Source organism: Cavia porcellus, unplaced genomic scaffold (assembly GCF_034190915.1).
Source record: "Cavia porcellus strain 051 isolate PalLab524CR breed Dunkin Hartley unplaced genomic scaffold, mCavPor4.1 scaffold_16, whole genome shotgun sequence".
NCBI classification, from domain to species: Eukaryota; Metazoa; Chordata; class Mammalia; order Rodentia; family Caviidae; genus Cavia; species Cavia porcellus.
This window is the reverse complement of record NW_026947499.1, coordinates 15,272,170-15,287,635: the sequence shown is the minus strand read 5'-3', so window position 1 is coordinate 15,287,635 and position 15,466 is coordinate 15,272,170. Positions and strand designations below refer to the sequence as shown.

The following is a 15,466-nucleotide window of genomic DNA, read 5'->3' as shown; positions in this document are numbered from 1 at the left end:
CTCTCCTTCTCCACTATGATATTATTGGAAAAGGAACAGTTTTATGGAATTCAGACTCCAGAGACAACCCATCCATGCAGCTCCCCAACACACGCCTGTGGCCACAACTTAATGACTTCATTACAGTGATGTGATGAATTATAACACTTTGCCCCCCAGGACAGCCCTACTGTGGTGTCGACAGAGTCCTGCCTCCGTCTCTCCTTCTGTTCCCCACCTTATCTCTATCTTATGCTTTTTTACCTCTTTCTTCCCTTTCCACCCTTCCCCCATTGCATCCTCTCAACTTTCCATCTTTGCCCCTAAAATTAAAAAACAGAAGTTCGGAGGAGTATACGTTTGGTGTCAGGCTCAGCGGTACCCTCTACTGCCTCTGAGACCTTGGGAAGGGGCTTAGGCCATTTATCTGAAAAATGAGGATTATGGTGAGGAGTAAATGACACAAGCAAAGTATTTAGAATTGTGACTAACACATGGCTAGTACTAAATTATTTACTTAGTAATTAGTACTTAATTATTAAGCTCATAAGGGATTGAATGGGGCTTTAATTTTGATGGAAATGATTTTGTCTTTCAAGAATAGGTCTCTGGTCAGAGATGACTTTGGTCTGGCATCACATGTCACAAAGACAAATACAAGCTCTACAACATACTGGCTTTGTGACCTCGGGGAAGACTAGGCTTTCCAGATGGCAGTTTACTCAGCTGTCAGAGAAAACAGCAGTTCTCAGCTCTCAGTCTAGAGCATGGGGGGCAGTCACCATTGTCACTGGAGTATCTACTTCCTCTTACAGTCCACAAACTCCCCTAGTGTATTTTCACACACCTCTCTTTCTGTTTCTTCTTCTCTTTTCTTGGCCCCGAACTCTCCTTACTCCCCACTTGCACACAGGACTAAGAAAGTTGATGAGAGTGTTTCTTCAATGCAATCTATGCCTAACAAGCCACATCAGGAACTTAGTGGCCAAAACTCATTTATTCATTTTATTGATATATCTGCAGTTTGACCAGGGCCTGGCAGAAATGACTATTCTCTGCCCCATGGAGCCATCACGTGAGACAAGCCACCCAGGAGGCTCACACACATGGCAGGAGAATTATCACCAGTTTGAAACCAGGACCTCAATCTAAGCCACAGGTTGCGGGTCTTGATTCTCTTCCAGCATGGGCCTGTTGATCAGTGCTTGGACTTCTTCACAGCATGGTCGATTCAACCTCAAAGTAAACAACCTACAAGAACAGAGAGGAAGTGCATAGCATATTTATGAATTAGGCTAGGATGGCATATGGCATCACTTTGATGATAGTCTGTTGCTCAAGAGAATTTCAAAAGTCCATCCAAGTACAAGGGGAAGGGAAATAGACTTTCGATGGGGGAACAGTAAGGCTCTAGAGACACATGTGCAGTTGGAGACATTCTGGTCATCTTTTGAAATTATAATCCTCCATAGTTAGCTACTTCCCCCCTACTAACTACTTTCCAAGGAAAGCATTCCACCTAAATTAGCTACCTTTCCCAAACAGCCTTAATCAAGTCAGAGTTACAAAACCAAGCTGAGAGCCTCAAAAGATACTGCATTGATTTTATGCCCATATTCTAGCAAGTTTAGATTCTCTGTGTGAATCTGCTTCTTTGCACAGATTTACCTGTTTATCTTGTTGACACCTATAAGTGGTTCTTGGAAAGGGTAGGTGGAGGCAAGTCAACAGAATATCACAGACACTGGGATCAAGTTCAACCCTTAATTTAGGAAGCTAAAGATGGAGGCCCAGGAAAGTGAGCTGAAGAGAACTTAAGCAAATGAGTTGGCATCAAGATTTGTAATCACATTTTGATCCCAAAGTCAATGTTCTTTGTTGCTACTGCAGGACTGTCTTAGGGCTTAAACCATGTTGGTATTTTATTCACTCACTAGTAAGAATTAGCTAACAGACACTTCAAGGTCCTGCCCCTATGACTGGGGAGTTTTAAGGAATGGAGCCCTCTGTGAAGCACTAGATGTGAGCCTTCCTTTCCACGGATGTCTAATTGGTTAAAGTTTAATCAACTGAACTAAAGTCAACCAATCCACAGGCTTAGTACACAAATTTGAGCTGAACCAATTACATTCATTCTCTCTCTCTCTCTCTCTCTCTCTCTCTCTCTCTCTCTCTCTGAAATGTACCTCAAAAATTTAAGTTTCTGCTTTGTGAGAAGGAAAGCTGAAAATCTAAAGCAGAGTAAGGTTGGTACAGCCTTACAAGTCTTAGGAGAGCTGGTATTTAGATGGGCAGAAACTGTGAGTTAGAGATGAGGCTGTAGGAAGCACAGAGGGGTGAGTGGGAGTGAAGCAGGCTAATAAAACAGCCCCAAAATAAAGACAAGGAGTGACAAAAGGAGAGAAAAGACAGTCACTAGAGCTGCTTCAGTTTCTGAGAACTTTGTGTTTCTGTCCCAGACACTTTATGACTAAGGCTCTTTAATTTACACTGGCTGTGTCCTTTGCCAAATTCTTCACTGCAAAAAATGCAGGGAAGGGAACTGAGGCTCAGACATGTCACCTAATTCCCCTGAGATGACGCAGCCACTGAGAGGCAGAGCACAGCTTGGGGTGCAAAGCACACAGGACAGAGGAGCCCTTTCTCCCCTATTTTCTTTAAAAGGTCAGTTCTTATCTGATCTGTCCCTTACCAGAGCCTTGCCACCATCCCTCCTGCAGTCTTGTTCCCTCGAGGCTGCCGTGAAGTTTGTTTTAGCAGGAACCCCGTCCTTGACAGATGACTTTGCCTTGGGATTCTGTCTCCCTGGTAAAAGCCTTTGATTCCACCTTTTTCTCGAACTGAGTTAATTGCCAAGACTGTGGGGAAATCGCACCACCTCCTCAGTTCACCCAGCAGGACCCCAATCCTTAACAAGGCAAGTTTCTGACAAAGTGCGTTAGATGGCCTCAGACAAAACTTTCCTAGCAGGAGATTGGAGAGAGAGAAAAATTAAAGGCAGACTAGAAAGGAGGCTGAAAGGAAAGAGTTCTTTCAATTGATTTCTTTGCCAATGAGAAGTCTTTAAAAATCACTTTTTAGCTACAGCCCTCGGATGTGTGAGCTGTTATGCTGAGGGAGGGGGAAAAATCAAACTCGGAATCAGATCAAACTGTGATCTTTCTTTCATTTGAAAGACGGCCATCTTGGTGAAGAGAAAATTAGAAATTCAAACAGAAGGAAAAGGGAGTATCTCAGGTAGGTTTCATTTTGGGCAAAATTGTGATGTTGACAAGTCTGACTTCAGAGCCCTGCAGAACTTTACCTCCCCACTGCTCTCTGTCCCAGGAAGAATCTGCCTCGATTTGGGGGAAGAAAAGAGGAGCTTAGCTTTGCCCCCACTCCCAGCTTTCCTTGTGCTCCTGGGAGGCTGTCTTAGTTACTTTTTACTCATTGCTGAGACAAAATACCTGAAGCCCAAAGTTGGGAAAGGAAAGGTTTATTTCTTACAGTTTTCGGAGGTTTCAGTCCACACTCAGTTGGCTCCAAGGCAGGCGGACATGGCTGGGCTCAAACGTGGCGGCTGCAAACAGCAATCAGAAACCAGCAAAGAGCAAGACACACCTTCTTCCTGCCATTACATCACATCCTGGCTCCACCCCTTCGTGGGTGGAGCACTGACACCATCAATCCAAGCACGAGACAATGAACGAATAACAAATGCACAATTTAAACTCATGAGGCCTGGGGGCCACAGACATAAACCATGACAGAGGCTCCCCTTTGGCTCATTCCATTCTAGTTTGGTGTTATCTGTTGCATTACTGTTCTCTGCTTCTAGCAACTGACCCTCAGCAGTGCCTAAATGATAAACAAACTATCAATTAAATAATAATGAAATATAAGCTGTACACACCTCCTCCTCCTCAATCCAAAGATATTTGAGATTGAATAAAAGAAGCTCTAAAAGAGTCCAAAGTCTCTGAGATACATGGAAGTCAGTTCATTGACTGAAGGAGGAAGAGGATGCTGTGAGGTACTACTAAGACCCCTTTTCAAAATAAAACACTCATTATGCAATTGCTAAAGCAATTTCAGGGGGCAACCCTGTGCAACCAGCCCCTCCTTGCCTCAGCTGAAGTGAACTACCTCATCCGAGGTCTCTCCCAACATACGTCCCTTTCCCCAAGGTCACACCCAGTGCATGCCCCATTCCCTGATCAGCCTACAGTCAATTACTGTCTCAGTCACAAGACTGAGACAACTTTAGAAACAAGTTTAAAAGATTATGCTGTCTTCAGAATGACCACACTTCCCCCATAACATTGGCAGAGTTTTCATCTGTGATCATATTGCAGTTGGCAATATGGTCAGTCCTGCTTCTTTCCTGTAGATATTGATTCCAAATGTTCATCCTCGCAAGCCTGCTGCTTACCAATCCCCCATGTACAATCCGCTTCTCCAATGGGTCCAGTCTGCAACAGAACTACAGAAGAACCTCCCTGGAAGAGGACTGCTACTTAACTGCGGAGGTACCACTTCTATCTGTGTGAAAACCACAACCCCTGGAGTCCAGCAGTCCCACAGCCCTGCTTCCTGTCCACGCCTCCCATCACACCATTCATTCCCGCATGAGTACCCAGCTGCTCATTTCTCCAGCCTCTAAGACTCTCTCTTGTAAGTACCTCATTCTTTCCATGTGACTATTTGTTGCCGCTCAAGAGCTTGACAATGTGAGTTCTCTGCACCGCTGTCTGGATTGCCCAGGCCACTGCTCCACGTCCTGGTACTTCTAATCTACCCCTCTTCAAGAATGTGCATGTTCCTTGTTCGCCACTAACTATGTGGCAATGAGCAAATCATAACCCCTCACAACCTCTACTTCTTTATCTGTGATGTGAGACTGCTGATTATCTAATATTATCTTCACTTTCCTTTTCCATTGTATGTGGCCAACTATATAGACATTTCCCCGACTGTCTCACAGTTTGGAAAAGCCTTGCAGGTGCCACTTTGCCACATTTTGACCAATGACATGTAAGCTGGAGAAACTGCATGTTATGTGTTATATGTTATATGTCATTTACACATTGACCCATATAAAGCAAGTTTGTTCTCTACATTTCCTTCCTCTTCTCTGTTGGCTAGGAAATTACAAATGGAACACCTGTTATGAATTCAAATTTATGAAGCCAGTTTAGACCACCAAACTCTGTCAGTTACACAAGAAATAAGCCTTCTTTTGAAACCGCTAAGGTCTCTTAATTATAGCATCTTTTCACATTATCCTAATATGATAAAAAGGAATTAACAGTACTTAACTCACAAACTTCCTAACATCTAATCACTCTCAATGAGCTTTTCTTCATCGTGTTTCCCTTGAATCTCATCTCTAGAATGAGAGATTTGAAAAGAACTAATCTCAAAAGACAGAACAACACAAGAAAAGACGCTGAGCTCAGGACCCAGAAAAACCTCAGTTCTCCTTATGCAGGCTCTATAATCGACAAGGCAAGTTACTTAAGTTCTCTGTGCTTTTGTTTCTCTACCTATAAAAGGAAGGGAAAACAAGTTGCTTCCTAGGGTTGTTGTGAGAATCAAATCAGCAAATGTAACATGCTTATATAAGTGCATTCTACGTAATTGCTTGTTTTGCATATTCTCCATCAAGAATAACTATGATTATTAGAAAAGCTGTCTTGTCTAAGGAATATGAGCATACACTGGAATCAGGCAGTCTGGATTTGAATGTAAGCTACTTCATTTGCAATATGTGTGAATTCATGTGTGTTACTCAATCTCTCTGGGTCTTAATTCTATCTCTATAATATTAGGAGTTATATTTACACCATAGATTTGTCATAATGACTGGATGAGGTGATAATTTTAAAGCCCTAGTAGAGTGTCTATCAGAGAAAAAGATTTCAATAAATTCTACGTATTGATTGTGATTTCCAAAGACTTCAATCAGGGCTCACATGCTAGGATTCTGCTTGCAAAACTAAAGGCAACAAAAGTCTTAACCAAACAATACTTCACAATCCAATACTCTATGAAAAGTTAGATTTGTCCTTGTTCTCCTGTTAGGTGAAATTCTCATATTGAAATCATGCCTGCAGATTAAGGTGTATTTTCATTAAAAATCCTAGCCTTAAACCAAAAATTATTAAGAGAAAATGAGGCTGCTTCTTGGCCTATTTGATAATTCAGCAGAAATATGCCCAGTCATTTATTCAATTAAACACTTTCTAAGCAGATATACAAATAGTTGAAGGCTGTTAAGGTAGAATAATAATAATAATAATACTTACTTTTCAAAGGCTACAAGCTTTGATTGTAAAGAGAAAGGACTGTGGCAGTTACTGTTAATTGCCTCCCCAATATTTATTCTTTTCCTTTCTTAATAATAGAACTGAAATTTTACCTAGAAAGTAAAGGCAAACTCCAGACAATAGGCCATGCTTGTCTCAGTTTATCGTGACAATGTTTTGGTTTTTCTGCAACAGGGTATCACTGCATAATTTAGGGTATTTTGTATTCTTTTTAAATACATCAATGATTACATTCATCACAGGGAATGTGCACATGATTTTGTATATCATTTGTACATGATTTTTATATCATGTACCTTTACCTGATATCTCTTGCTTCTTTTTTCCCATTCCCCTCCCCTCCCTTCAACCCCTCTTTCTCTCCTTATTTATGAAATCTTTGTTCCCATTTTTTTCATCTATTGTATTTTTATTTTTCCCTTCTTTCCTTTCCTCCTTCCTTCTCCCTTGTGTCTCTTTCCATTTAAGTATTCTTTCTACTTCACCGTATTTATTATACATTTTGGCCCTTATTTATCCTTTTGATTTCTCATATGTGTCTGATTTATTTCACTTAAGAGTGTGGTGCACCCACTTACCTAGAACTGTCTCAAGCTTATTCTTCTTTATGGCAAGGCAGTACCCTGTTGTATTTTTAAAAACCACGTCTCCCTAATCAGTTCATTGGTTGATGATCTTTTGAGCTGTTTCCATTGTTTAACTATTACAAACTCCTATAAACCTGCGTGTGCATACATCACTGTAGTATGATGCTTTTAATTCTTTCAGGAAGATTCTTTCTTACCAAGAAGGGGAATATCTGGATCAAATGGAACCCTCTAGTTTTAGTTTTCTGAGGACTCTCCACACTGATTTCCACAGTAGCTGCACCAGTCCACACTCCCACTGACAAAGAAGAAGGATTCCTTTTTCTCCACAGCCCTGCCAACATTTGCTATTGGTTGATTTCTCAACCAACTGGATGTTATTGGGTGATGAACTTGTTCTCCCTTCTGAGCCTATCTTGAAGCTAGGAATAGTCATGTGACCAATGGCCAATGAATATAAGCAATATTCTACTGAAGGGATGGCCTTAGGAAAGCACTTGAATTTCTGAAAGGAAAAGATGGAACACGCAAGGTAATGCCTTTTTTCTATCTCATGTCTCTCTGCCTTAAACTCATAGAACATGGCTGAGGCTAAACCAGATATTGCATAAGAAAAAGAAAAGAAGATGCATTGGCCTTGGCATTCCTGATCCACTCTGTGAATCAACACCAGTAATCACTTACCCCATGACTATTACTTATAAGCTCTGTGCATGAGTTTAACCTGAAGCTCAGTGTATCCCTACCTCCACAGGTCCTCCCACAAAGATAGAGCTATAGCAAATAGATGTGGAGAGTAGGTTCCAAGGCTGTGTGGGAGTGTGCTCATTCATTCATGTTGTAAGGACGACATGAAGGATGAGGTGAGTAGAATACTGGAACCAAACCATTTCTGCTTCACAATTTTCCCTGTAACCATCGTTTTACTAAAACTTCATCATAGGTCTAAGTGGTTTATTGATAATACTAAGGAACAAAATTCATCTAAAGCAGAAAATATGTGGTTCTGACCCTCAAATACTGTAGTTGCCTTACTCAGTTTGGGCAGCCACTCCTCCTAGCCCGCAGCCTTTCTTTTTCCTGTTGCTTCATTCTGGACATAGCAATTCTGTCCCAGAGGCTTCCTGTGCGTTTTCGACTCTATAATCACCTAGCAGTTGGTAAGACCTATTAATATTTCAGCTCATTTTTTTTTCAATTGCAGGGCCATGATACTCATTGAGCAAAAACCCTCTATTTGTCTGCCACAAAGTGCACCCAGGTGTCTCAAAATGCCCTTCTCCTTACAAAATGAGATGACCCATCAGGACCTTGGAGAGTGCCTGTGAGGGCAAGGCACCGTCAATCTCTCTAGGACTGTTTCCAAGATCCAGGGTATAGCATTGCCTGTTCTTGACATTATTACCTAGAAAAACAAAATCTAAAAAATGATAAATGAACAAAAAACAGACTTAGTGGATAGAGGAAACCACGTCTTTTACCTGAAATGTAGCAGTCTTCAGAGGATCTCGGTAAACAATGTTTCTATTGGGCCAGATTAATGATAATAACCATTTACTGAGTACCTGATATGTACCATAGATGTACACTATTATTTTTGTCAATTTACAGATGGAAAATAGAAGGGCAGTAAGCTACCACATTTTTAAACACTTCTGCTAAGACACAGATACTGAATGTATGTATACATCTATTTGTATATCATTTCACCACAATTCTATAGTTACATTGATGCTACATGGACTATTATGTTCCTAGATTAGGTAAAACATAACTTAGATTATCATAAATCCCTATATTTTGAGCCCCACGTCATGGGGAGAAACTGAAACAAGCAATATATAACTCTAAGTGGCAGTGTCATAATTCAATCCAGCCAATCTGACCATGGCAACAGCACTCCTATGAAGATGACATAAAGTGCTATTAAACGATACAACCAAAATAGAAAATAGCAAATGTAAATCAGGACTGTCCCAGGTAAGCCTGAATACAGTCATTCTAGCCGTATGAATTTCAATGAAATAATGAGATAAAATCATGTACCTAACTAAAGCCTCCACCCGTATGCCAGAAGCAATAGTGTGTGTTCAATGTGTTTTAGTTGTTTTTCGTTATTACTCATCTCTCAGGGTCCATGTGAGGATCTCATAAGATGAAAAGTGTAAAGTGATCCACGGGCATTCCTTGACCTTGTCTCCTCCATTCACGAGCCTTGCTTTGTCCTCTTATTTTTGAAGGAAGCATTAATTCTGGCACATGATGTCTGGCTGGGGTGGGCACAGCTGAGACAGAAAGAATGAGAGGCGAGTCAAGGCCCACCTCATCCAGCTGATGAATGGGAAACCGGTGAGGTGTTCATCTGACAGCACACAATTTGCTGCACTCCAGGGAAGAAGCCCAGATTTCTGGGGCAGCACTGATGTCTGTCTGGGCGTCTCAGAGCCCAGCTAAATTCAGACTGGCAATTAACAGGCACTCCTTCAGAGCTCTTTACAGGTTCTCCTCACTCGCTGGTATGTCACCATGTGGCAGTGAGATCTTCGTGTGGGCCTGCTGCTTCTGTTTACACGTAGCTGTCTGAAGTTACCCACTTCTACTTTCCGTCTCCTCCAAGTCTTTAAGACAAGGAAATTACTTATCAATGACCACTTTTCTCAAAGTGTGGGTCCGTGATATCAAATCATGAAATCTTAGAAAATCTCGAGAAAGCTGAATGGTTTTAATAGCTCCTGTCTAAAGCCTTCAGTTCACAGGTCAGTAAAAGATTTGTGTAATGTCACACATAAATTATCTTCGGATATGGTCAAGAGAAGGGCTTTGAGCCACACTGTCTAGATTCAGGGCTACTTTTACCTCATTCAAGTTCTTTTACCACTCTGTGCCTCAGTTTTCTGAGCTATATTTCAGGGCTAAAAGTAGTACCTACCTCCTTATACCATGATGAATATTAAATGAGACAAAAAAATATAAACACCTTAGCACAATTCCTGGAACAAGAATAAATATGAAAGCTTTCTTGTTTATTTTAATATTGATGGTGTTGGTATCTCAATCTCTTATAGAAGTAACAAAGAGTCTCCCATACTGTAGTATAGTTATGATCCTTGTGAATCAAGTATGCTTGGGGAAAGGGGCTCTTATACTGACTCCAGGCTTGGCCCCATAATTTGCTTTGACCAGTGAGATGTCCTCTCATTGGCTACCCTCAGATGATCATGTGTGATACCCTGAGGGAGAGAGACCATATGGAGTAGAGAAGAGCTGTACAGCTGGCATCCCATAGAACAACCAACTTAGCAACCACCCGACGGGGAGAGTGAGCCCATTCAGAACCACTCACCCCACCTGGTGCAGAGCTGCCAGTCAACCACCAACTCAAGAACAACAATAAAATGGTCACTGTTTTAAACCACTAAAAAAATTTAATTCCTTAATAGGAAAAACTGTGAACTTGTTAAAGTCTCATGTCCTAGATGCATCCTTAAGAAAAGGGACGTTTTTAACATTTTAGATTTTAAAACATTTTTCTTTTATGCCTTGTAATGTTCTCAGTGTAATAAACTCCATCGGCATTTCTTAAATGATATTCTTCAAAACTAGAAGCTTTCTTCAAACCTGCCAGTTCCTTGACATTTTTAGTTCGGTGGTCACATGAGTTTGAACAATATTGACCTTTCTGTGTCCCTCTCCTGTGGCATTCTATAAAGCACACAAATATACTAAAGATCTAGTCAGACTTGAAAGAAGTAAGAAAAAAATCTGCAAGCTACTGTTCAAGCCATCATTTCCTAAACATACTTTACCATAAAATCATTTCAAATATTCCCATTAACGTTAGTATCCCCTGAGCACAGTTTGAGAAATTCTGAATTAAATCAAAGCTTTTGAAGTCTCCTGCTCAGAGTCAGAAGCCAAGCCATGTTACCTGACATTCTACAGCTACCCAATCTAACAAAAATCCTCTCTGCCCAATAAATGACATTAAACGTCTTGTGACCAGTGTCAGACTCCCAGGCAGCACTGAATCTTGACAACCCTGTTTGTACAACTTTATTCTGCCCCACTCCCAAACTGTTAGGCATGGCTTATCAGACCAACACTAGACAGTTGACTAAAGATGAACCCATCAGATTCCCTCCTGAGAATGCCTGGTATAGGAAGTTACTCAAAATCAAAAGTCAAAGTTCCCAAAGCCCTACTGCTTGAAATTCAGGCACTATTCTGCTTTTAGTTTCTTTCTGAAACTCTTTCCTGTATTAGCAGAGATGTTGACAGCTCCAGACCTACACACTATTCTTTACTTCCCATAACTCTTAGAAAAGTCTCAGAGGTAAGTCATACTCATTCTGACTGGCCTCACTCAGAGGACTTCCTCATCCTGACCCAATCACAGAGGATAACAGATGCCTGTTTCTGATTGGCTGGATGTAAGTCACATGGATGTTCCTGGCGATGGAATTTTCACAAAATCCTGTGTAAAATTCACAACACCCAGAAGATCGAAAGAATGACTCACTACAGAAAAAAACTGAGGTTCTGAGACGGGAAGATTAGGGAATATATTGTGAGCCGATAAAAAATACCAGATGCCCACCACACCAAGGCCATATTATGACTTTTATGGGTTTTAGAAATTTTTACTTTCATGCATCCCTTCATTTAAAAAGTATTCATGTTATCAGTTAAAAATAAACAGCTTAAATTTACGACTGTGACGGTAGAAAGAAATATAATCCTGGCTGTTCTTCAAAGTTTCAAGATGTGGAAATATTTTTTGGGTCCCCAGAAGTATTGTGAGCACCAGATGCTAAAACTGTCTCAGTGGGTTCACTGTTCCACCCCTGTTCCCAGAAGGAAATCTCAGAAGCAGAAACTCATACCTCCTGGTCAGCAAGAACTGTTCCTGTGCTGGCCTTCCACACCACCCTCCAGCTCATCCTGTGGGCTCAGGAGGAGGGGCAGCCAACTTCCCTAGAGAATCAATCTACAGGAAAAAGAGAGCACCAAATAAATTACGGGCTCAATAAGCATAATCTTAATAAGGATAATCTTCCTGCTAAAGGGTTTATCTTTGAGTGTCTTAATCTACTTCCAAAGTTCATACTCATTAACTGCCCAGGCTCTCAGCAGTGTGATAGACCACTCACAAATCGCTTGCCTGCCATAACCCAAGTTCTATTCATCATCATTATTTTTCAGATTATATGAAGTCAGTAGCCTTTTAATTTCTTACCCTAGAATTTAAAGTGAGAAGAAATAAAGGGAAAATTTCTTGTGGGGGAAATACGGAGAACGAATGAGGAGAAAAAGCTTGATGATTTTCACATCAGAAATACCCAGAAGATTGCTAAGGCTATCAGGGAAACCTCTTGTCCCTAGTAATTTACCATCAACTACTCTGGGCAGAGGGGTCACCTGTGAGAAGGTGGCACACAGATTTCCCATCTACTTAATTGATCTGTGATACTTATGATAGTTGTACTTCAACTTACTATTACTCATTAAACTTTATTTATTTTAAACCAGCTCACTTTTTCCTCATTCAAAGCAACAGGATCCAAAAGATAAAAGTTTGCCAGCCTGGTTATGTTGCTCCTAATCATTTAATTTAAAACTGCCTATCCAAATAGAAAAGACTTTTAGAAACACAGCCTAAAATCTTCACGCATTCCACCAATCATATGCACACTCCTGGTCAGATATTTGCCATTAATTAGCTGCATGACTTTTCCCGGACACTGGACCTCGGGATATTTTTAGAGGGCTGTGATCCTGAAATTCCAGAGACAGGGCTATGTAGTTGAATTTTGCAACATTATTCCACTTTTCTCCTACTTGTGTAGTTTTTAATTTGCTGAGTATTAATTTAATAAATTTATTTTTGTTTTTCTTTTTGACGCTAGTATTTATGGGGAACAATGTGATAATTCAATCCATATATACAATGTGTGATGACCAAATCAAGGTACTGTAATTAAGACCTGCATCTCCTTATCTTTCATTTAGCACATTCCAACCTGTCTCTTTTTCATTCTCCATAAGATACACAACAGCTTGTTGTAAACTATAGTTACGCTCCTGTGCTATAGAGCTCTAGAACTTAGTTCTCCAATCTAAATGTAGTTCTGTATTCGTCAGCCAACCTCACACTATCCCCGCTGCCTTCTCCCTTTCCTATCCTCTTAGTATCCTCTTCTTCATGAAAAAAAAGTTTTTTTTTAATTTTCCACTTATCAATGAGAACATGCTGTTTTTGTCTTTCTTTTCTTGGCTTATTTCACTTAACATAATGTCCTACAGTTCCATGCACTTTGCATATTCATTTTAAAATTAGGGGAAATCCATACATAAACTATAAAAGTAAGCACAATACCATTCTCTCCCCCTTATTTTCTGCATTCCAAATCTATTTGGGTATTTTCCAGACTTCCATCTACCCAGGCTCCTTGAAAACCTAAGAGTGTTTGTACATGCTGTTTTTCTGGACACAATGCTCTCTCTGCCGTAGGTTACACTCATCCTCTGATCTCAATTCAAATTCTCCTTGCCCAGGAAGCCTCCCTTCCCTCATACTGTCACCGTTCTCAACACACCAGTCTGCTGCATCTAAAGCGTGTGTGTGTGTGTGTGTGTGTGTGTGTGTGTGTGTGTGTGTGTGTGTAACCTGGAGGATTATTTCCTTAATGTCTAACCTCCTTGCTTAAATTCTAAGGAGGACAGGAATATTCATTAACTTTCCTTGCCAATGTGTTTCTAGAAATTTCCATAGTTCCTAGAACACAGAAGGCACCCAATTTGTTGAACAAATGAATCACTTCCAGAAAGGGGTGATTTTGAGACTTCACAGAAATTCTCATTTCTTTTGCCAGTGTGTTCTAGGGTGTCTCGACCTTTCTGTCACAAAATTGTCTTTAATCTCGAGCATAAATTCTTACTCTTGGCAGAGAAAAAATTTTACAAATAGAGTTATACCTGATGTTGTAGTCTTTGAGAGCCAAAGAAAAATTACAAGCTGGTTTCCCTATGCAGCTTTGGAATTTACCCACATGCCTCACAAGTAAAAACCCAAATGTTCTTGATACATGTTAATTGCAAATGAAGCCTACTGTTACCTGGTTCAATGCAATTATCTAGAAAACTGGTCAAAAATGCTCAGATGGAGGTGGTCTAAGAACAAAGAAGAAGGGAGAACATTATTTGAACAGCAAGTAAGCAAGCAGAAACCCATCGTGGTTAATTATTTGGTCTTAATTGTCAGGAAATGAAGGATGGATAGAAGAGGGTTTAAACAGAATAATACTGAAAGTGTTCTTCTACCCAAATGCTATAGCCAAATTTGCAAGTGAGACTTTTCATAATCCACGGGTTGTTAATTATCTAAACACGGGTCCCTTGGAGCTGCCTGAGTGAAGATTAATTAGTTTTTGAAATAATAGCTAAATTGATGCGGGGAAGGAGTTCAGACTCCAAAATAATGACTGAAAATTAGCCATCCTATTTCTTCATTTCTCTCTGCCGGCTCCTAGAGGACATTTATCTCTGTTGCTTTTGCGGAGAGGGCTCATTAATCAAACAGGCAGATGGGCCTTCCTAAATTTGTGACAGGGAATGAAAAACCAGCCCTGCAGAGTACATAGGAAAAGAAAAGAGGGTGACTCTCTGCCGAGACCTCTTTCCAAATTCAGTCCTGGCCAGGTGCTTTCTCCCCAGCACACACAAACCCAACACTGAAGTCTTTTCTGAAACTGCAGATACAAAGAGGGTCTCGTCCACCCACCGTCCAACCCAGCGACGTGAGTTTAATAGGCCTTAAACTAGTTTTGTAAGGACTCTGTTTTGAAATCTATATAAGTAAAATTAATTTCTTACTGTTTATTTTCATATTATGATTCTCAAAAGGCATAAACTTTTAAGCCCAAAACCTAGATTTTCAATACATAAAATAATATGTGTAGAGTAGTCTTCTAAAATACAGAGGCAATGCAGGGCTGGGAACGTAGCTCAGTGACAGAGTGTTTGCCTACTATTTGCTCTGATTTCAAATCCCAGCCCTAAAGAAAAGAAAAGAGAGCATGCTATGTGAGGCTGACGAACATAAGCAGTTTCCTGAATTTTGGTTTTCCCCAAATGAGGTGCTAGACCTACGTGCAGATACTGTAGATCATTTGGGAGGTGACCCCAGCATAAGTAGAGGCATAGAGGAAGTGAACCTCAGGATTATCTCTCAGTTAAGAATTGATAGGAGCTGGTAGATGAATACTCCAGCTCCCCTGTTGTCCCAGATAGGATCGTTCTGATTACCCACAGTGTAACAGAGTTCTCATTGGCTACTTTCTTATCATTGCCTGTCTTACTGGGAGGCACCCATAAGATGCCCCACTGCTGCTGGACTCAGTGCCCTTGTGGCCAGGAAAGTTCTTAGCAGATGACCTTTAACTCTTGTTTCCTACAGGGACTGCCTTAGCTACAGAGGACTGCCTTGTCCAAGGTCACATCTCATTCTGGGAAAACCACATTCAGTGGCCAGTTCATGTGAGGTAAATGTTTACCCATCCCAGTCAAGCTTGGGACAACTCTGAAGATTCA

At 40.7% G+C, this 15,466-nt stretch overlaps 1 long non-coding RNA gene across 2 annotated transcripts; it reads right to left on the bottom strand.

The window, feature by feature from the left end:
• Window positions 1-970: 970 nt before the first annotated feature.
• On the bottom strand, window positions 971-12,012 carry LOC134470790 (uncharacterized). Of its 2 annotated transcripts, XR_010039954.1 has the most exons (3): window positions 11,761-12,012; window positions 3,469-3,541; window positions 971-1,230 (listed from the first exon to the last, which is right to left on the bottom strand). It is a non-coding gene; the product is annotated as an uncharacterized LOC134470790 (long non-coding RNA). The 2 variants fall into 2 exon arrangements; XR_010039953.1 differs by lacking the exon at window positions 11,761-12,012 and having other exon boundaries at window positions 3,469-3,798.
• Window positions 12,013-15,466: the final 3,454 nt, after the last annotated feature.